This window comes from Melitaea cinxia, chromosome 12 (assembly GCF_905220565.1).
Source record: "Melitaea cinxia chromosome 12, ilMelCinx1.1, whole genome shotgun sequence".
Taxonomy (NCBI): Eukaryota; Metazoa; Arthropoda; class Insecta; order Lepidoptera; family Nymphalidae; genus Melitaea; species Melitaea cinxia.
The window spans coordinates 16751831-16776496 of NC_059405.1; the positions used below are offsets into that span (position 1 = coordinate 16751831).

The 24666-nt window shown below is 34.2% G+C and overlaps 1 long non-coding RNA gene across 1 annotated transcript in view; it reads left to right on the forward strand.

Annotated features, from left to right (window-relative positions):
- The window catches only part of LOC123658350, a 55147-nt gene that overhangs the window by 7752 nt on the left and 22729 nt on the right, over positions 1–24666 (forward strand). Inside the window, exon 2 of the long non-coding RNA XR_006743861.1 lies at positions 3115–3155. This is a non-coding gene — a long non-coding RNA (uncharacterized LOC123658350). The remainder of the gene's footprint in view (positions 1–3114; positions 3156–24666) is intronic.

Consider the following 24666-nt stretch of genomic DNA (forward strand, 5'->3'; position numbering starts at 1 on the left):
CCAACTGTCGCGTCGCCCGTCCTTAAATTTAAAAGCCGCAGCGCATCCGATACGAACGCAGCGATGACGAATGTATTTCCGACAATATCTACCTGTATGTAAAAAAACGAATCTGAAAATTCATAATTATGAAAGACTGCATCCAATGGGATAATTATTATTTTGCTATGGACGTTATTACCAGGAAAAGCTTTTCATAAAAGAAAATTAAAAATAAAATCAATATATTCACAAATAAAAATCGAAATGCGAGGATCGCTGGGTCAACTAGTTACATATAAATAATTGTGTTTGCTTGCAAACGAAATAAAAACAGACTCCAAATATTACATCGACAAGTAATACAACGTAGGTAGATGATAAAATAGTCAAGTAAATACGAGTTACTAGAGATATCTCTTAACTTACTTGTCAGATCTTAATCAAATTTAAATGTACATGACAAGGACAGCCTTTCGAGAAAAATTAGTCTAATTGCGAAGCTCCTACTTTTTTGTAGTTATTTAACAAATATATGTACACCAATATAAATACTAATATTAAAGAAGCAATAATAATAATAATAATAATAACAATACTTTATTTCAGACTAGATTTTAGGTCCATATTGGGTTAGTACAACAAAACAACATCTATAATATAAAAATGAGTCGCTGAATGTGTTGCTAAGCGCAAAACTCGAGAACGGTTGGACCGATTTCGCTAATTCTTTTTTTAAAATATTCCTTGAAGTACGAGGATGGTTCTTACGGAGAAAAAATTCTAAAAAAAAAAAATTTTAATTTCCTGAAAAAGTCTAAAAAGAACACGTTTCTATACTCCCATACAAAAGATTTGTGATAATACTTAAAAGTCAATTTGAACTTTAATACCATACGATAAAGTTTGTGTTAGGCGATACGAAGTTCGCAGGGTCAGCTAGTTTAGAATAAAAAACAAAACAAAATTATATTAAAAAATCAGAACCAAATATGTCATTGTAACAAAGAGTACAATTCGAAATATAAGTACTAGTGCTAGAAATACCGCTAGTGCAAACAGTCAAATGAGAACAAATCAGCCGATAAATGATCACAAAGGTACTGAGACGAGAAGCCAGCACAAAGAGGTTCCGGTTTGAGATCCGCCTGAAGCTCTGTACACCATTCGGTACTGTTAAACCTCGGCTAGACATGTTGAATACAGACGAATGGTTTCGCAAGCAAGCAAGTTTTAATAGAACGTCTAATTAAATTCACAATGTTTAAAAATAGTAATTGATAATTTATGAATTGCTTTTTAAATTTATAGTATTATTTGAAGATTTTTTTTTGCAATTGTTGTATTTAAATGTAATCTGCGTTGTAATCACACTCTATATGTCAAATATGTGTTGGTGTTTCTAGAGAGTTAATTATTCTATCGTCAGAACAAAGAGGAGAGTACTTTAGAGGAGCCACTAAGTAGAATTCTCAATCCGAGTTGATTGGATCAAGATTGTTTATACAAATATATAAAGGTATTTATGTTATGTATACTTTTATATAGATAGGGTATTTCTATTTCATTTTAATACGGCTCTCGGTGAGATTCAAACGATCTTCTGTATGTTCACAATCAGATAGAGTTCGTGTTCGCGCCCGAATTATTCGTCATTATTACTTATCTTATTATTCTACCCATTCGTCCGGTCTGATCGTTGCATTACAATCGACGTTTCCCCTCAGTTGTGGCGCTCTTTTGAAATAATACACGTTTGTTTAGATTCCCTTTGACCGTTGCTCTGTGAGTTCGTTGTTTTTATAAAGATTTTTAACTTTGTCTCACTCTCAAGCGTTTCGTTTGTTAAATATTTTCGCCTTTGAGACATACTCGTTGTTAGAGTCACCGTTTTGAAGTGGAAAACTTGACGAAATATATAGTATTTTAATATATTTATTATTATTTTTTATTTCACTTGTGTACCCGTCTAATGGTTTCTTTTGTAGGTATCACAGATCAACTATCGCATGAAAAAAATTGCAATTTTTTTTTAAGTATTAGTTTGTCATATACGACCTACTGTTGGTTTTGTATCTTCGAAGGACAATATATAGAAATCGGATATTTTATAGATCAATTTACGATATCAATAAATTCTTTCGGAATAGGGTATAAAAGTCAAAATGTATTATCACGAATTACATCACACGTTCACCTATTACTTTAGAAATGCGTATATTTGTGTGAGACTTTTTGCTACATCTAGTATTTATCTGTTCGAATATAGATTCGAATGGATAGCCATTGTGGCTCTTTTTTTGCAGTTCATTTCCATATAAGGCCTCCGGTATGAAAAAAATATGAGGAGTAGATCTACTGGACGAATGACCTCATTACGATTCTCGCAACGCCATCTATCGGATCCCAATAGGATTCCGATAGACGACGTTTTCTAGTATAGTATAATGTATATACCTTTTTTTATAAGTAATAACCTTGTTCTTAGACAAGTAAGCCTTTCTTGTGCATATTTAGACAGACGATCATGTTTCATCATGAATTGTAATTTCATGATGATTGAATCATGTTTCCATCATGATAATTAATGTATTTAATTTAATCCATTCAAATCTCCTTGAAATGGGGTAAGTGAAATGGCGTACATAACGTTATGAACACGGACGTATTGAGGAAAATTTTAGTTAGTTAATAAAAAAACTAGATTTGTTCGTAAGTTAATATATGTACTTGGGTGCGAGAGTAATGGATAATATGAACTAAATTAACTTTGACTTGAGGCGGGAATCTAACCCAAACCTGGAGCAGAAAGCGATTCACTGCTAACTGCGCCAACGGGTCTGTCAAAACAATTATAAAGATAGTGCATGTGCGGTTAGAATTTCTTGTATAAATAAACGCTTAAATAAAGGCTTCACACTCAACAGCCCTCGGTAAAATTTTCTCCTGTGTGAGGGGTCCACACACAATACACAAGACCAACGCCCAGACTACGACAAACACCTATATAGCAGATACAAATGTCTGTCGTGAGCGGGGATCGAACCCGCGACCGCCAGCGCAACAGCCAGTGCTATGACCGCTGCGCCAACGCGTCGTATATTCAATTAATAAATTCCTTCTTTTTCATTCCAGGTAAGAGCTAAGAAAACAAAAGTCATCGAATTACTTCGAACGTGAGTACTGTTAAAAAGTGTATTATCGTAGTTGCCATAGCAACGGAATATATTTGACATATTTTTTTTTATAAATATTTCAGCAAAAAGCGTACAATCGTACGGTACCTGATGGTAAGCGATTACCGTAGCCTATAGACGCTTGCAACACCAGAGCATCGCAAGCGCGTTGCCGACCTAATCCCCCGACCGATAAAATTGTTGAGTTGACAGATTTAATAGAGGTATAAATCGTGTGTTATGTTTTAAATTAAGATTTAATCTTATCGAGATTCAAATAAAGCTGTTCAAACTAATTTACTAATTATATAATTGTTCAGACAGTGTTATTTTAAATGTATCTCAAGACAAAGCGGTGAGGATGCAAAGATAAACACTACTGAGATGTGTGTGGGATCAAACACGTGTTACTGTGTACTTTACTAAATAAACGAACGAAATTAACGTCAGCTTATACTGCACTAGACATCTACTGAGGTAGGGCACAGCAGGGAATATCCTGTTCAAAATCGGGAGCAGCCCGACTGGGGAAGTGACTCGACCTTACAGAAGATCACAGCTAAATAATACTGCTTTCAAGCAGTGTTGTGTTCCTGTGGTGAGTAAGGTGACCAGAGCTTCTCGGGGGGGTCGGGAGTAGGGTCGGTAACGCGCTCGCGATGATTTTGGTGTTGCGGGCGTTTATAAGCTACGGTAATCGCTTACAATCCAAATACGCCATCAAAATCTGTGTAGCAAATATCAAATGAACACAGACAACACGGCAAGAGGGACGTAGGTTTAAATTAAGTAAACGGAACGCTTCCATAAATCATAATTAATAACAAATAGTAATTACGCGAGTAACTATCGAGGGCGGCTCCGTCTGTCTTCATCTCAGATGTAATTGTGTTTTAATTAGTTTGATGGTTTCAACATTAAATAATTACGCTTGGAATCTTCTCTTTACGTCAAGTTTCTGCATTATAAACAATTCATATTATACTTGTTATTAACTATTCATAACTAATGTTAAAATAACCGCTTTTTAATAAATGCATATGGATATACACGGTACATGTACCAAAATAACATATTTTATAATTTTTGTCTCGTCTGTTTGTTCCGGTTAATCTCTGAAACGCCTAGGCCGATTTTGACGGTACTTTCACTGGCAGGTAGCTGATATAGTAAGGAGTAACTTGGGCTACTTTTATTTTAGAAGTGTATTTATTTTATAACTCTGCGAACTGAACATTAACTTTTTTGTTAAATTCCACGCGGACGAAGTCGCGGGCCTAAATAAACCTTCCTCTGGAATCACGCTATTTACTAAAGAAAACCGCATTAAAATCCGTTGCGTGGTTTTAAAGATCTAAGCATACAGACAGCGGGAAGCGACTTTGTTTTATACTATTTAATGGTATTAGCAGGGATTATATTAATAATAAAGATGTGTGGGTCTGGTATCGCTGATTTTCATACAAAACTTGATTAAATCTGTAATTGATAGTTTTTTAAAAGAAATAATCTTAACCGGCTTTCTTATACATTAGCATACTTTGTACATTTAAGTATATTTTATATTAAATTAGAGAAAATAATAGATAAGAAATGAATGATTCGATATAAAAATCTGAAAGGGCATCCAAAGTTCCGATAGTAAATGTATGAATAATTCACTGGCTGAGGTTTAGCTGTTTTGTTTCGATCATAATATATTCTGTTCATTGTATAGACTCGACGTACAAGCGCTTTGAATACGAATAGCGATCGACTTGTTTGATAAATTTTATATGAAACGAGCGAACTTTTTCAATTTTATTAAATGTTCATTACTATTTTTCAACTAAAAATCGGATTTCGAAAGTTTAAAACTAAATTGCGGGTCGTTTTATTTAACGTCGATTTCACGGTCCGGTCGGCCGCTTAATGTGGTCGTACACGGCTATTGTGTTTTGTTTTTGATTAAAATTACTCAGTTGTTTCAACTTCTACTGTGTTATTATTATTTTTTTTATGTCACTAGTTCGGCAAACAAGCTTACGGCTCACCTGGTGGTAAGCGATTACCGTAGCTTATAGACACCTGCAACACCAAAAGCATCGCAAGCGCGTTGCCGACCCAATCCCCAGGAGCTCTGGTCACCTTACTCACCAACAGGAACACAATACTGCTTGAAAACAGTATTATTTAGCTGTGGTCTTCTGTAAGGTCGAGGTACTACCCCAGTCGGGCTGCTCCATATTTTGAGCAGGAAATTCCTACCTGTGCCCTACCTCAGTTAAAAGCTGTGCCCTACCTCAGTTTAATTTATATTTTTCATTCGATAAGCAATAACTAAATAAAATCAAACTTCAACTATCCTTGTAATGATTATACAAAGAAATTTCAAATAATTTTATTAGTCTAGATAAATTACTAATTATAGGATGGCCAGAGAGATATTAGAATGGCATATGTTGGAGGAGGCCTTTATCAATTGACAAACGGACTTACAGAAAGTTAAAAAACACCATATGCGTGAATAATTTTACTATGGTATATATGTAAACAATTGTAAATCTTATATCCGAGTAAAGGCTTTTTATTTTATTTTTATTTATATTATTTATATAATAAACTACACTTACTACTCACGCCCCGTGATTAAACTCGCGTTAATTTAAAGGACAAATAGCCATCCTCGGTAAATGGGGCATCCAACACAAAAATTTATTTTCTTTTCAATTCGAACAAATTTCTTCTGATATTAGCGCGTTTAAACAACTTTTCAGCTTTATATATAACTTTTAAGCTTTATAATATTACTAGCGACCTCTATCCGTCCATACTTTTTTACGCGATAAGTAATCACCAACATATTTTATACTAAAACCTTCTCCGGAACACGCTGCATCTTATGGTATAAGTATTATTCCGATCGGTTCAGTAGTTTTCGCAGTATAACCGAACGAAAAAACAGCTCTCCATTTAAAAAAAATAATAGTTTTCATTATACTATGATAAATCTTTTACATTACATAACAAAAGAACATTTACCAAAGAAACCCGCGGCTTCTTATTCGCTGTGTATTTGCGGACACAAAGCCGCTCATATCTCATCCTCTGAACCCAATATACGATTTATATTTGAAACGCTCCATTGACCGCATAATCTGCGACCTGATCAGCATTCTCCGATACTTATTCTTATGTTTACTGGCTTGTCAGAAATAGTAAAATTGGCTAAAGAATACACTAGAGTAATTATTTATCTATACTATAATATTATAAAGAGGTAATGTTTTTAAGTTTGTTTGTAAGTAGGGGGTAATCTTCGCAAGTACTGATCCGATCACGAAAATTCTTTCGCTAACAGAAAGCTACACTATTCAGGAGTAACAAAGGCTATATCTTACTGTGATCGAACAAAAAATTCAGTGAAAAATATATACGAAAAATATATACGAATTATTAAGAGCCATTTCACAATTTTACGCTCTGCAAGTTTAGGTAAATTTGGTCGCATCGCGCGAGTCGTACGAGCCGCGCGATCTTTGTGCTAGTAAATATAGTGTGACAACCAAAAGACCACCTTGATCATTTTCTGATGTATAATAAAAATTATAACTATGGTATAAAATGTTTTTTAAATAATTAATTTCTTAAAAATTTCAAGTATGTTATATAACAACAGTCAATAAATTTAAAATAAAAATAAAAAATCAATTTTATGAAACAATTTTTTTTAATTGATTTAGTTTTTTCAGTTTACGAATGAATCTAATATTTACGATATGAATAAAATAGCATTTTATGACATCGACACCGACAAACATATTAATTAACAAATAACAAGACAAACAGATTGAAATGCCTATTTGTATTGATAATGTGAGAAAAGAAAATTAAATTATACATTTGTTTACAGAAATTATCATTATATTATTTTACAGTCATTTTCGTAATATGTTTATTTTATTTATATTTTATTATGAAAGTATCAAATGCGTTTTATTCGCTATAACAACAGACGCTTGGCGCGTGTGAGCGTAAGAGACGGCCGCGCAGAATTTGGCGTGGACCTTACCTCTAAGAGCGCTAGCGCTCGACTGATTTACTGGGCTTGATGCGTGGTAATATATACTATCTTTTTATTATTTAATATAAAATGTATTAAAAATGATTACATCTTTTAATTATTTTTTTTTGTATTCCTTAATGATGTTAGTTTACTTTGATGAAGATAGTTTGTTAAAATTTCTTAGTTTTCTAAGAAAAATATCGCTTTTAAAATTGTACTTATTTGGAAAATATTCGTAACTTTAATTTTTTTTTTTATCGTTTAATAGAACAAATGGAATAAAAATCTGCGATAGTGCGCAACAAAATTATATTCCACATATTATGATATATTTTTAAAATGGTTTCAACGTAGAGGTTATTGAAAAGTAGGACTTCAAAGTATACATTGCGACCGTTTAACCAGGGAGGAGGCTGATGAAAAGGTTAATAATTTTATACACATAATATAAATCAAAATTCTGATCCGACTATGGACTACAACAAAGGTTGCTTTATTATATTTCAAGAATATAAATTACATTATTGCATCCAACACTGAGATTAACGACGTCAAAATATTACAATTTCGCGGATTGTTACCGATTTTTGTGAAATGGCTCTTAAGTATATTTCAAAATTATACTTTACAAGAATGTGTGCTTAAATTGAGACAATACCTGAAGGCATAATAAATGTCGAACAGAAAGTAAAAAAGAGAAACATCTATATTATTACTATATTTAAATAATTACTGTAATAGTAAAATGACAATTCTATTTTGACGGCCATTTCAAGAATTTAAATAAGGATTTGATTTAAACAATCGATAAGCGGTTGTTTTTATTTAATTTCATTTCCTTTTTTGTGTTTTCGATCTACCCTCTTTTATAAAAAGTTATAAAATGTAAATATATATTTTAATTATAAAATGTAAATATATATTTTAGTTATAAAATATTATTAATTTAATTGAATTTTAAGTTATATTTTATTTATTGGGTTAAGAGTTGAAGAAGAAGACAGAAGATGAGGAACAGAAGTAGAAAGAAGGAGTAACAAGGTGAGCCCGGCGTGTGATCTTATTGGTAGTGTGGTTGTCAATCTATCATAAGACACACGCGGCTCTCCCTGTCTCACTCGCAACCGACCACACAGAAGAATCATGACCGAACAGAAGATTCATCATATCATTCATTAATTCATTCATGTGTTTCTTCTTTTCCAATTTGGAAACCATTTTTCAATTACGATTGAGATAATATTTGGTAAGCTCATGGAAATTAGAAAACATTTCAATGTGATGTTTTCATTGAAAATATCTGTAGCTAGTACGAATTGCAAATTTTAGAATATAAATGGAAAGGGTGTAAGGGCTTTTCTTTATTTATTTTTAAGTAATACAGAAGATGACCAAGGTCTTGAATGATTGGACTAGAAGATTCGTTTTTTTTTATTAAGTTTGCGTGTGTACGTTCTGACTTTCTAATATGTAAGTTCTGACTTTGTAAATGTTGTTCATATGTTACCAGCTGACCGGCTATTTTTTATCTGTATTAATTGTAGACTTACACGGTTCCTACCCTAATTCTATGTGTGTAAGAAATAAATATATTAAGCGTTATCTAAATTCGTTAAATACTTTTTGAGATCAAAATTTTATAACATAAAAATTGCAATTAATTTAATCTTTCCAAAAATAATCAGTAACACATCTGAATCTTCTTTCTATTTATAAAATAATATAAAATAACTACAGCTACGTTAATATTAATATAATCTATATTTACGTAAACTTTTCGTCAAACAAACGACCTTCGTTTCCTCTCGGGAGGACCTTTTACTTTCCAGTTACCACATAGCCACGAGTGTTAAGGAATCTGTATGCGGAGTTTGTCCTATTGAAGAGGGTTCGGGCGCAGGAAATGACAGGCCACAGGGTCCACTCGTAAAGTGCGAATTTTTACACAGCCGTAAATATTTATACATGTATATTTGATGTCATTTATTTGATATGATATTTACATTAAAAGGTGCATTTAAAGGAGGGTTTAATTTACAAAGTTTTTATGTATTTTTTGTGTTAGTTCCTTGTTCAATGTTCAAAACACAATCAAACTCTCCCACTATCTGCTAGGTACGACTTAAGTATTCAAAAATACATCATCACTGCAGCCTATTGCAATCCAATGTTGGACATAGGCCTCCATAAGTTCCCTTCAAAAATGGCGTGAACCCTGTTGGACATAGGCCTGGACAAGTTCGCGCCAAAAATGGCGTGAACTCACGTGTGTATATAAATACATATCATATGTTAAACGCCAACTTTATTTATTCGTTTTAATTAGTGGTTTTCAATTTTGTTAAAATAGTCCGGAGGATTTCAATTTTACGCTAATTAATAGAGTCAACTTAACTGGTTTTCATGTTCGTCATATAATAAATAAAGTAGTGGTTGTTGAAATTCGCCAATAATTATTTTAAATTATAAGTTTGAACATTATTAAGGTGCTATTGTCAAAGACTATACTTCTATAATAATAGTATTATGTGTGTCGAATACGTGCTAGTGTGTGTAATTTTTTTTTGAACTTGTTTTAATGTATTTTTTACGCATAATTAAAAAAATATGAGCATTCTGCACACCTTCTCTATATAAACTATAAGTGTAAGGAATTTCATACTTCTCCGTCCGCACAATTTTCGTAAAAAGGGGTACATAGTTTTTGCTACTCGTATTAATATATAGATTGCCTGATTGCTCTATCATTGTATGTCAAATTCATATATATCTATAAACTTTCAGCTGCAAAATGAACATATAGATAGCGTAAATAATAAGTTAAGCTTTATAATTTATGTTAATTACAAATTAATAGGCTTTGGGTAATACCTATGAAATCCGACAGTTAATTAACTATCAAACATCAAGCGAACACTTTGAATACAAAATTATTGATCTGGGGGATTGAGGGTTGAACAATATATATCCGCTTACTAAATATGAATGTAAAATACTACAGTCAAATGGCGTAAATATCTAGATTACAATGGGACTGAGAATTATGCTAGTCCTCAACTAATACCTAATACTCTAACACATATATACATATGTTCATTACCACACATGTCCACATATACATACACTAAGACCTACATACACTAATACACATATACACTGACACATTCATGCTTTAACAAATACATACACTAACCCATACATGCACCACGAAATGCACCCACTTAAGTGTGAGTATATTTGTAATAATTTTACAGATCTAATTGATGTAAATAAATTCCATTCGGTCAGGATGTGGAGGGACTGGCAATCTGTAATACAGGTCTCCTAGTACAGTCGCCAGTCGCTCACACAATATTTCTTTTTTATTGTTGAAGTTTGTATTTTGTGTACCTGTATTTTGTGTGAGAGAGAAACAAATAAATATTTTATTTATTTATTATTATTATTATCATCGGAAAATACGAGCGTGTACGTGTGCACTTCCGACTTCTGCGCAGTCGTGTCAAACTGGATAAGTCTTTTATATTATTGTCTTCGTCAATGTCATAACAAGGTTGTTATGACAAATTTATTTTTGACGAAAAATAAAAGTACAGCGATACATAGTTTGTTGTCACGTAGTTATACAACCAGAGCTTCTGGGGGCGAAGGGGATAGTGTCGGCAACGCGCTTGTGAAGCTTCTGGTGTTGCAAGCGTCTATAGGTTACTGTCATCGCTTACAATCAGGTGAGCCGTACGCTTGTTTACCGACCTAGTTATATACATACATACATATATATAAAAACAGTGATTTACGGAATTGTGATTTGGAAATAATTATTTATACTGCAATATAAATCAAAAACGAGTGCGCTTTAGACCAGACGACTGAAGTAACACCAAACTTAAGAGCCATTTCACAAAAATCGGTAACAATCCGCGAAATTGTACTATTTTGACGTCGTTAATCTCAGTGTTGGATGCAATAATGTAATTTATATTCTTGAAATATAATAGAGCAACCTTTGTCGTAGTCCATAGTCAGATCAGAATTTTGATTTATATTATGTGTATAAAATTATTAACCTTTTCATCAGCCTTCTCCCTGGGTAAACGGTCGCAATGTATACTTTGAAGTCCTACTTTTCAATAACCTCTACGTTGAAACCATTTTAAAAAAATACGTAATATGTGGAATATAATTTTGTTGCGCACTATCGCAGATTTTTATTCAATTTGTATCTCTATTAAACGATAAAAAAAATTTAAAGTTACGAATATTTTCCAAATAAGTACAATTTTAAAAGCGATATTTTTCTTAGAAAACTAAGAAATTTTAACGAACTATCTTCATCAAAGTAAACTTACATCATTAAGGAATACAAAAAATAATAATTAAAAGATGTAATCATTTTTAATCCATTTTATATTAAATAATAAAAAGGTAGTATATATTACCACGCATCAAGCTCAGTAAATCAGTCGAGCGCCAGCGCTCTTAGAGGTAAGGTCCACGCCAAATTCTGCGCAGCCGTCTCTTTCGCTCACACGCGCCAAGCGCCCGTTGTTATAGCGGATAAACCGCATTTGATACTTTCATAATAAAATATAAATAATATAAACATATTACGAAAATGACTGTAAAATAATATAATGATAATTTCTGTAAACAAATGTATAATTTAATTTTCTTTTCTCACATTATCAATACAAACAGGCAGTTCAATCTGTTTGTCTTGTTATTTGTTAATTAATATGTTTGTCGGTGTCGATGTCATAAAATGCTATTTTATTCATATCGTAAATATTAGATTCATTCGTAAACTGAAAAAACTAAATCAATTTAAAAAAATTTTTTCATAAAATTGATTTTTTATTTTTATTTTAAATTTATTGACTGTTGTTATATAGCATACTTGAAATTTTTAACAAATTAATTATGTAAAGAACATTTTATACCATAGTTATAATTTTTATTATACATCAGAAAATGATCAAGATGGTCTTTTGGTTGTCACACTATAATTACTAGCACAAAGATCGCGCGGCTCGTACGACTCGCGCGATGCGACCAAATTTACCTAAACTTGCAGAGCGTAAAATTGTGAAATGGCTCTTAACTCTCTCTCTTTCTATATTCACTGACATATCTCCCTCTCAACTTCCGTTCGCCTCGCCCGATCAAACTTTTCGTAACGCTCTCGTCACGCATTCACCAGCTTACTCCTCAAGTCAAGCAAGTTTTACTTAAAAATAAATGAAAATTGTCCAGTTGTTTTCATATTACCAAATAGTTTGATATAAATAAACTATATTTCGACAGCAATATTGAAAGGTTTCCTGGAAACAGCAACAGGAAAGGCCTTTATTTCCGGGCCAAAGTTGAAAGTTGAGTACGGCGCAGTTGCACGAAGCGACCTGGATCGTTGGACGTATCACCTCATTGACTGTAATTCAATAACTGCTTATTTTTCTATTTCATTTATAGGAAAAGAGTAATCGCTTTTTACCATTTAGCTCTTCGTATTCTTTAGGACTTCATTCCTCAAGAAGGTCGTACTTAAGTAACTTCCTTTAGAAGTTTTAGACAACAGTGATTATGATTTGTAACTATTTTGCTATTATAAGCAACGTGACAAGACATTCCGCTTTGAAAGGGAACGTCACATTTTTCGGTCCGGTGTCCCGGTGTCCTTGAAAATAACCCTGGGACGCAAATCTGTCCCGTTTTTTCGAAATGGTGTTTTTTGTATTTAGTTGGATAAATTGATTGCTTAGTACAATACACGTGTTAAAGGATGTCTAAAAAAGCACATGTCAGATCTCGATTAAATTGAAATCGAAACTACCTGACAAGCACCACAAGCAAGCAAGAATCATTAAATTGGTAAGTTAAAAGTCCTGAGGTAACACACAAAATACAGTCAAATTTAGAACATCCTCCTTTTTTTTTAATGCAGTTAATAAAAACAAATAAAAAACTGCTAATTAAAAAACCGATGTCCCATTGTGAGCCGAAACAAAAATCACTTTAATTATGAGTAACAGCGAAATGTATTACAGCTTTTTTTTGACCCAAGGGAAATCCCTAACGGATACCCTCCGACGGCCCTCCTCACGGCCAGGGGGAGCCGCGGACTATGCCCGATTCGCACGGACTAAAACCCCTGGGGTGTTCCTTCTCTCGCCTGGGACCAAGCCAAGGTGACGCTGAGCACCTCCGCGATCCCACTGGCGTTTGCCCAAACTAGGACCCGTTGCATAAGTGACCTCCGAGAGGCTCCCTCGAACAATGTATTACAGCCTAATATAGGTTATATTATTTGATAAAAACGCTTTCTAATTCAAAATGTTTAAATATATACATTACATAGAAGAAAATATTTTTTATGAAATTAAAAGTAAGTACTTACAAATAAATTTAACAATATTTTCCGACGTCAATAAATATCGTGAATGTATTTAACGTCGTTCAAGTTGTTACGTGAACGAAATATACAACGAATATTAACCAAGTGCGGAGTCCGCTCACGTGTTCAATTAGGGTCCTCATGCTTAGTAATTTTAAAGGATAATTTTGAATATGAGATTTAAATCTTAGAAGTAAATTGAAAATAGCGACGACCTAACTGATAAAGTAACTTTATAATTGTCTTCAATATTATACTAGCGTCGTAATAATATCCACAGCAACATTTTCAGCTGAAAGCGCTGCACTCGGGTCCGCTTTAATTTGTATGAGGATATTACAAGTGTTTTCAGCTTATAATATACAAAAATGTAATTAATTTTTCTTACATTATTCTTATACGTATTAAATATAATATACTTATATATAAATAAATAGCATGTAATATAAACATATAAATAAATACACAAATAAATATATACCTATTATATTAATTATAAAGTAGGTAATGGTTAACATAAATATAAAATTGAATAATTATTGACAGCACATCATTGAAATCTTAAACAGTAACTAATACTAGGATTTTAAAGCATAAATCATTTTTGTTTTTATTTTTATATGACTAACAAGCGTACATTTCATCTACTGGTAAGCAGATACCATAGCTTATAGACGCCTGCAACACCAGGAGCATCGCAAGCACATTGGCCACCCTTCCCCTGAACCTCCCAAAGAGTTCTTGGCCACCTTGCTCATCACAAAAACACAGCGCCGCTTGAAAGCTGTGTTCTCCTGTAAGGTTGAGGTGTTTCTCCAACCATTCCATTTCCAACTGTGCCCTACCTCCATATAATCCTTACAAACATAACACATAGAACAAGTAAACAACATTACTTCATCAAATCGCAGACAGATTACGTAACACATGGTAAAAACTATTCGTAAATTCATTCGCACAATTTTCCATTTACCGATTTTGAATATATAATCACAGTAAGCGGATTACGAAAACAACGGCTTCGATCGCTGTGTGACGCGGCGAAACAGGTTCTGACGGGCTGTGTTTATGTTACGTTCATTACCATCGCTTAGAATTAATAATTAATAACGTTTAATTACTCATATGGGCGGTTACTCGAACATTATTATAAATACGTCGGTAATATTAGAATAGAAAATTTGAAGTGAGAACCTGTCAATATTATCATAATTTAAAATATAAATTATTCTAAGAAAACATAGGCTTGTCACCGAGTCTCAGAATAGGAACTCCGTTAATGTTAATACAAATGAAAGCAAGTAGGTACTGATAAAGTAGTTCATAATAAGATATTGCGTCTATATTTGTGTTCATTGATACTTGATTGATTTATGTTCATACAGGACACGACTTGAAAGAATTTGACCGTTATCTTCCGGATAAGATAACCTCAGTCGGGCTGCTCCAGATTTTGAAGATGATATGTCCTGCAGGCGCTATTTCAATTATAAAATTGATTTTAAAAAAGAAATTACCACATTTCTTGCTGGCTTGTCTTTGTAAAATCTTCATTCGATTTATGGAGTTTTAGGGATTAAGCCATACCATTTTGTTTGCATGCTTAGCATTGAAACTTTTGAGCGTCCACCTATGATATATTATGTTTTCGAAGTAAAGGAACGATCTAGAAAGAATTTACCGCGCTTGACAAACAAAAGGTAACATCCGGTAATTTTGTGATACAAGAGATTTAATTACTAACAGCTAAAATATGGTTTAATAGCTAAACAACGTAATGTCAAGCGAATTTCTCATAACACGAATACCAGTAATATGGAGAGAGTCATTTCGTGAACGTGTATTAATTAGCATCACGTACATTTTCGTTCCATCGAGAACAGCATTACAGAGCGCAGTGTAGCGCAGTGCTGTGGTCTAGCTCGCGACTGCTCGGAGAATAGAAATTTAAGTCATGTTCGCAATTGGACGAGTTTGAGCTATGGTTATTAAATTTACAATTTTGCAAACAAATTGCAATTTCGAAATGTTATGGAAATTTATCTGTCAATAACTGCGGTCGTAATTAGCTGTGGATATTGATTAGGTACATCAAAATAGGGGATGGTTTTTTCGGGTTTCGGATTTTTACTTAGTAAATCAAGTGACAGAATATTTTCCCATGACATTTGAAAGCATGACAAACATTTTTATTGGCCATACAGGTGTTTGCCGTGGTCTGGGTGTTTGTGCAGTCCTTGTGGGTCTCCCCACCGTGCCTCGAAGAGCACGCTAAGCCGTCGATCCCGGTTATTATCATGTACACCTGTTAGCTATCGTATATCATAGTAGGGAATATATCCGCCAACCCGCATTGGAGCAGCGTGGTGGATTAAGCTCTGATCCTTCTCCTACATGGGGAAAGAGGCCTATGCCCAGTAGTAGGATATTACAGGCTGAAGCGTACAGATAATTTTTCCTGTTTGAGAGAGGCTGTCAGTCAACTTAAAGCTGAAGCGTTATATATAATAGCGTATCAGGAAGAAAGAAAATCAGTGTTAGTTTCACATTAACTAAATGTTATTAATTTAATAAAAATCGATATAACGGTAATTTGTAAACAGACCATTTAAAAATGCTTTTGAAAGCAACTTAAATAAAAAAAAATCTCATATTTTTTCTTGAATTTGTTGTTTTTTTTTTTTTTTTTAAATTTACTTTAACGTCAGTCATTCAGAAGGTTCGCGCGTACATACACAAACTGAGGTATAGGACAGCAGGGAATATCCTGTTCTCTGAAACTCCTAAAATCCGGAGCAGTCCGACTGGGGACGTAGCTTTACGTTGACATTACAGAAGATCTCATCCAAATAATACTGCTTTCAAACTCCGGCTCCCCCTGGCCGTGGGTATCCGTTTGGGATTTCCCTGGGTCAAAAAAGCTGTAATACATTTCGCTGTTACTCATAATTAATGTGATTTTGTTGTGTTCCTGTGGTGAGTAAGGTGACTTGAACTCCTGTGGTACATTGGGTTAGGAACGGCAACGCGCATGCGATGCGTCTGGTCTTGCAGGCGTCTGTAAGCTGCGGTGATCGCTTACCATCAGGCGAGCCATACGCTAGTTTGCCGATCTGAATGTGTAACAACACATTTCAGCGATCCATTTTTTATACAGATGTGTGTATTACATTATAATGACGACTAGCCCGTTGGCGCAGTTTGTAGTGACCCTGCTTTCTGCTCCGAGGGTTGTGGGTTCGATTCCCACCCCGAGTCTGGGTGTAATATAAATATTTATTTATATATTTATATATGTATTATTTATAAGTATGTTTATCGAAAAAAATATGTAGCTATATACCAGTCGGCTGTTACCTATAACACAAGCATTAAGTTGCTTACTTTAGGAACAGACGACCGTGTGTGTATTGTGTAAATATTTATTTATTTAATTATTTATTGAAGCAACGTTTTAATATTTGCTCTCAACAATTCCTCCGACAATGCAGCTTAATTTCCTTTGATATTCTAATCCGTGTTTCTCTGGCTCGTTAGACGCGTGATAAGCTCGTGAAGGCACACAGACGTTGTTTGCGTTATATTAACAGAATATGTGTTTTAATCTCGCGCTCATCGTATTGGATTTTGGACAGCGATTAATTTGCTGTTGGCTTCATTATACGCTTATACAAATGTGTATAAAGTAACGCTGGCTTTGGCTGGATACACGGCTAAATTTATAAATGGTACAGTTGAGTTTCTTGCAGAGTTGTCTCAGCAGAACCTTCAATACCATTCCGGGAGTAGGTTCACGTGAATTGAAATTTACTATTGTACAATGTCGATTAAAAACTGCTTTTTATGGTTATAAGAATTAAATAAATTTTGAATATGATTACTTAAATTTGTTTGTAAATTGTAACGCTCTTTGTTACTTCTTATTACATCAGCTATCTGCTAGTGAAAGTCCCGTCAAAATTAGTCCAGCCTTTTGAGAGATTAGCCGAAACAAACAGACAGACAGATAAAAATTGTAAAAAAAAATGTTATTTTGGTATATGTATCTTGTATTCATCCATATGCATTTAGTAAAACACGGTTATTTTAATATTACAAACAGACACTACAATTTTATTTATTTGTATAGATTTAGAAGGTAATCAATGTTTCGCACTACCTTACAATATACATAATTATCTCTAATAACCCATACATAAACATCGATCCGGTGTAGTGGTGCACTTAGTCGCCTAAAACAACGACGGTGTGCGGGTTCAATTCCCGCTAGGGATAGATATTTGTATTTGTACAAATGTTCCTTTCCGGTTTTGATGTCTGTCTTTGTACATCTCCCCTCCGTGCCTCGGAGATTACTTTAAGCCGTCGGTCCCTGTTGTTATCATAAATACCTGATAGCGATCGTTACTCATTGTAGGGAACATACCTGCCAACCCGCAGTGGGGTAACATGATAGAATAAGCTCCAATCCTTCTCCTACATTGAGGAAGACGCCTATGCCCAGCAGTGGGATGTTACCGACTGAATTCTAGTTGTTTTGTTGTGTTTTTACTACAGCTCTGCAATAAAAACTCGACTACCTTATGTCACTGTATGTTAAAATGTCAATTACATAAATGATCTTGAAACACACGCTTAAAAGACATAAAAATCCCTTCTCAATCGGTTAAAAACTATTTACAATACAAATAATATTCGATACTTCGTAAAATTGCTTGAGACGGACTCGCTTTAATCTTTAAAAAAGAATAGCAACCGATCCATTAGTGACGAGCTGAGTCAGATATCGCAAGATTCAATTGCTATCTGACAGGGGAATGCTTTTAGCGGTCGCTGGATCTGGAAATAATTGATTTAACTAGCGTTATCCAGAATCTACATATAAGAGGTAACAGATTACGTGAATTAGTAAAAGAGAAGATTATAATAAATAGTAAGACAATCAAAAAAATAAATAAGTAGTATTGTATCATTTGGATAATCACATATATGTATATCTTGTGTTGTTCAAGTAGCTATACTCATTGTCGTTGTCGGGGATAAACACTGCATGCCAGAACACAGGTTTCCCTAGTATGGCAGCAGAGACGTCTTAAATATAATTGCTTTGTAAATATTTAAGTACAAATGTAAATCTTTTTATTTGGAAAAAATAAAGTAGTATTATTATAATAGGAATGAACGATACGAATGGTTATACAAATGTCTTTCACTCTAGGTGAAAGACATTGAAAATCTAAGTTTGTTTTGTGAGAGAGTGTGCTCTTCGGGGTACAGTAGGAGACCACAAGGACAGACATCCCAACAACAAAAGGAATATTTGTATACAAATATCCATCCCGAGCGGGAATCGAACCCGCTAACCGTTTTAGGCACCTACACGCACCACTACACCAGAGGGACTTTTGAACTTTTCTACAACAGACATTAAAAATCGTGATTGCCATCAACGTCGGTGGGTCAATAGCAATCACCGTTTGTAGATTATTCCATTATTCATATTAGATCTTTCCATTTCAATAATTTATTTATCTATTTACGTTATTCATTGGTGCTCCGCCCCTATTGATCTTAGCGTGATGATATATAGCCTATAGCCTTCCTCGATAAATGGGCTATCTGACACTGAAAGAATTTTTCAAATCGGACTAGTAGTTTCTGAGATAAGCGCATTCAAACAAATAAACAAACAAACTCTTCAGCTTTAATTCTAAAATAAATAATAGTATAGATTTATCACCTCATTCGGCCGTTATTGATCGTTCTCTCACCATCCTAAGCAATAATTCGCCTTGCTCGCACCAACTTCGACCGACGCTGACAGCTCGGTAACTAGAAGCTAACCGTGCGCTGCCTTTGTTTACAAAACTCGGAACTTCTGAAGCAGCGTCCATCATAGCGTTGTTTGCTTAAAATTATTTGCGCTCCCGTTGTGTTTGTATTTATTATTTTAAGTAAATAGTACTATATTGAAGGCATTTAAATTTAGTGTTATGAATAGAGGTTTTAATTATGATTTTTTTTAATAGTTAATCGTGAGAGACGATTTTTCAAAATGATTTAATCAAACTTCTCTAAAGTAGGAAATCACGTTTCAAGTAAAATAGAATATTATTACATAGTATAAAACGAAGTCGTTTTCCGCTGTCTGTATGCTTAGATCTTTAAAACTACGCAACGGATTTTGATGCGGTTTTCTATAGTAAATAGCGTGATTCCAGAGGAAGGTTTATATGTATAATACATGCATAATATAGTAGAGGATAATTGATAGTTTTAGAGGTTTCCAATGTGATGTCGTAAATAAGCATATTTTTGAGCTTACATTGCAAATATTTATTTTATATTTTTTTTTATATTTAGTATCAGCATTGCATCCGTGCGAAGCCGGTGCGGGTCGCTAGTACGGTAATAAAAATAAGTTAATGATAAGGTACAAAATTAATGGAAGCTTTCGGAAAGATAAAACAAATTACGCTATAGTGTTTTTCGTAACACACACACACACACACACACACACACACACACACACAACACACACACGGTCGCCTGTTCCTACGGTAAGCAACTTAATGCTTGTGTTATAGGTAACAGCCGCCTGATATAGCTACAGATTTTTTTCCGATAAATACATATTAATAATATTTATATAAATAAATACATATATCACACCAAGACTCTAGGCGCGAATCGCTCTCACGACCCTCGGAGCGGAAATCATGTTCACTGCAATCTGTGCCAACGTGCATGGTGAAGTTAGTGTTACCAACAAACTATTTCAACTACTGAGAATAATGCGATCAAATACAACCCTTTTCAAAAGGCGTTAATTTTTTTTTGTGTAACTACCCTCACCTTGAGAGTATTTTTCGTATTATAATTAATAAATCGCGTGTCGTACTCCTGCATGCGACGTGAAATCTGACATTTTTGTGTATTTGTACAGAATTCTCTTCCACCGCTGTTACAATTTAGCTCAAATATTATTGTAATAAATAATAAAGGGACATGTGTTACAGTTTGATTTATTATGATTAACTAGCGTTACATTCATACGCATATTTTTGGTAATAAAATATTTGAGGCAGAATTTGTGTAATTTTTTTTATGTAATCTATGTTATATGTTAAATCATTTGTTTTTTTTTATTATTATTAAAGTTGGTTTTGTAAATCGACATAAAAAATGGGTTTTGGTTTAAGACGGTATATTCAAAAACAACATACAAAAACAGTAGTTCCGAAAGGAAAATTTCCAATTAAAATATTAAAACAGATCGCTCTGATAATTAAAATGTGTCAAAATGAATGCACTAATTGTGTGAGTGATGTCGTTATCTGAATTAATCAAATCATCTTTTGGTCCTCTCTTCCGCTTTGAAACTTTAAACTGAATGTATCCGAACATGTTTTACTTCATTGTCTTAATATTGTACGTAGAGTCTACCCATCTTATTTTAAAGAGCTATGTTTAATAAAACATTTTTTTGACTGTAAACTAAAGGCTTTTTTTTTAAATTGAAGTCAGTCGGGAGCAGCCTGACTGAGGTACCTTGATCTTACAGCATATCACAGCTAAATAACACTGCTTTCAAGCAGTATTGTGTTTCTGTTGCTGTAAGGTAGCTCTGGTCACCTTACAACCTCAAGGGAATTGAGATAAGGTCGCCAGCGCGCTTGCGATGCTTCTGGCGTTGCAGACGTCTATAAGCTACGGTAATCGCTTACCATCAGGTGAAACATACGCTTATTTTCCGACTTAGTTGTATAAAAAAAGTCTGTTTCTACCATCTAATTCTAACTTCTACAAACAAAGCATAAGTCATCAATTTTTTAATAAAAAAATAGCAAAAAAAAACAGTTACTGCGATTCAAGTTTAATGACAAGTATTACTGACTATAAAGTTTTTAAAAACACTAAAAAGTTTATATATAATACAGATTTAAAAAAAAATTAAATCCGCTTTGGGTCGTGTTCGAAAAAGAATAAAAAATTCAAATTGAACATTCATCTTACAACGCACAAGTCACGTTGATACCAACAAGCGTTACGTAAATCCAAAACTACAGCGGAATATAAACTAGTTTTATTGAAATATTCTGTCGATGTGTCCTTTAAAATGATATTGCATGCAACTGCAATTTTGTATCTGAGACGTCACATACGTTTGATACAGATCTGAATTCATAACGGCGCCATTTTGAACATTACAGCTGTCACTGTCAGGATATTACGAATTAATATTTGATGTTATGTTATCAATTTTAGTAAATTCTCTCTGCTTGTTATTACATAAATATGAAATTACGTTTCTTGATTTTTAAACAAAAAAAAAAAAAAATATATACCTAATAACGTAGCTGTGCATTTTAAATATATGTATATAACATATTTGACTAGTTCGTTGGCGCAGTTAGTGGTGGCCGCGCTTTTTGATCCGTGGGTTGCAGGATCGATTCCCGCCTGAGTCTAAGCGTAGTATATATATATTTATTATTTCTATGTATATTTATCAAAAAAATATTGGGCTATAACAGTAGGCAGTTGTAACACAAGCATCAAGTTGCTTACCGTAGGAACAGAAGACCGTGTGTGTATGTTATATGATATATTTATTTATTTATTAACAATAATAAATTTTGAAGTAAATTTGTGTTCATTTTTTGAGCTTCCACCGAAAACTGTAATTAATAAAGACGTAACCGCAACTGATGATTCTCATCAGTTTCATGCAAGGAAATTATTTATTTTTATTACATTATTGCATATATTTGTTAAACAGCAACAAATATTTAAATAATTACGCTGAAAATAATTGTATTTGAACATCATCAATATCCGTATACGATTACATTGTATTTTCCGGTTGAACTTCGTTGTTACGAACGAAACAAACCAGTACAGTCTCTATTAATTCAGACGTCAATAGAACAATGCAGTCCAATTCAGAAACCGAACTCTTTGTGCCGCCTCCCCTGTAATTCCAAATCCTTCGCATTACGCTGCGCTCCGGCTAGGAACAGCGTATTTGTGGGATTATAGCTAGGTAAATAATGTCTCATATGGCGTTTGAATTAGATAGCTCTTTGTTCTAATACTGACGTCATAAAGAAACAGTTGAAATATTTATGAATAAATCTCTGAAATGTACGTATGAGTACGTTTCAAAGGACTGCTTGGCTATAAACATTTTTTGTGTGTTTGTTACTGTCAAGTCAAAATTTGTATAAAATAAAATTATAATATGTCTGCATATGTCACGAGACGAGAGATGTACTGTGTGGCTACGGTACTAAAGAATATAGCCACCCCCTCTCTTCCCGTGGGTGTCGTAAGAGGCGACTAAGGGATAACATAGTTCCACTACCACCTTGGAACTTAAAAAGCCGACCGGTGGCGGGATAACCATCCAACTGCTGGCTTTGAAATACGCAGGCCGAAGACGGGCAGCAGCGTCTTCGGTGCGACAAAGCCAGTACTGCGGTCACCAACCCGCCTGCCCAGCGTGGTGACTATGTGCAACACACATGAGTTCACTTGAGAATCTTGTGGAGGCCTATCTCCAGCAGTAGTCTGTATAGGCTGTAATGATGATAATGATGATGTCACGAGAACAAAATAAAACAGCTAGTATTAAATAAATATTGTTATTATACACTACCGGTCGTATGTTTCTAAGGTAGCCATTGCGTCAGTGGCCTAATCCAGAATGGAAATGGAGATGTAGCACGTGGTTCAATAAGTCCCGAGACTAAGTACTAAAAAAAGGTCTTTTTTATAAAATTAATTTTTATTCATCAACATAGTCTCCTCCAAGAGCGATACAGTCCCTCCAACGCTTTTCTAACTTTTCTATCCCATGTGTGTAGAACGATTTGTCTTTGGCTTCAAAATAAATAAATAAATAAATATTTACACAGTACACACACGGTCGTCTGTTCCTAAAGTAAGCAACTTAATGCTTGTGTTATAGGTTACAGCCGACTGGTATATAGCTACATATTTTTTTTTCGATAAACATACTTATAAATGATACATATATAAATATATAAATAAATATTTATATTACACCCAGACTCGGAGTGGGAATCGAACCCACAACCCTCGGAACAGAAAGCAGGGTGACTACAAACTGCGCCAACGGGCTAGTCAAATAAGCCTCCGTTGCTGCGATAACTTCTCTATTTGAGTCAAATTTCTTACCCTGAAGCATTTTTTTGAGGTCTGCAAACAGCCAGTAATCGCTGGGGGCCAAGTCTGGCGAATAAGGGGGATGAGGAAGCAATTCGAAGCCCAATTCGTTAATTTTGGCCATCGTTTGGCCATCGTCCTGGTGAAACACCACTTTCTTTTTGTTCATGTGAGCCCGTCTATCCGCAATTTCGTACTTCAATCGCTCCAATAAGCACATGTAATAGTCACTATTTATATTTTGCCCCTTTTCAAGGTAGTCGATGAAAAGTATTCCATGCGCATCCCAAAATATAGACGCCATAACCTTACCGGCCGATTTCTGAGTCTTTGGACGCTTCGGGCGGCTTTCAACAGCCGCTCTCCACTCCGCTGCCTGCCGATTGGCTTCCGGAGTGAAATGGTATATCCAGGTTTCATCTATTGTTACATACCGATGTAAAAAATCTTTTTTATTATGATTCATCAGCGCCAAACATCGCTCTGAATCATTGATACGTTGTTCCTTTTGATTAGTTGTAAGCAAACGCGGCACCCACTTAGAAAAAAGCTTTTTCATGGCCATATTTTTATGTAAAATAGTAGTAGTGTAACACTACCAGCCGAAATCTTCACTATCTCGGCTATCTCTCGCACTTTTACCTTCCGATCTTCCAATACGATTTTGAGGACTTGGTTAATATTTTGTTGAGTCACTGCTTCATTTGGACGACCTGAGCGTTCCCCATCATTGGTGTCCATGCGACCGCGTTTGAAGTCGGCATACCACCGACAAATGGTTGCTTTAGAGGGAGCTGATCCTGCATAACATTTTATAAGCCATTGCTGTGCTTCAACGGTATTTTTTCCCATTAAAAAACAATGTTTTATCAACACGCGAAACT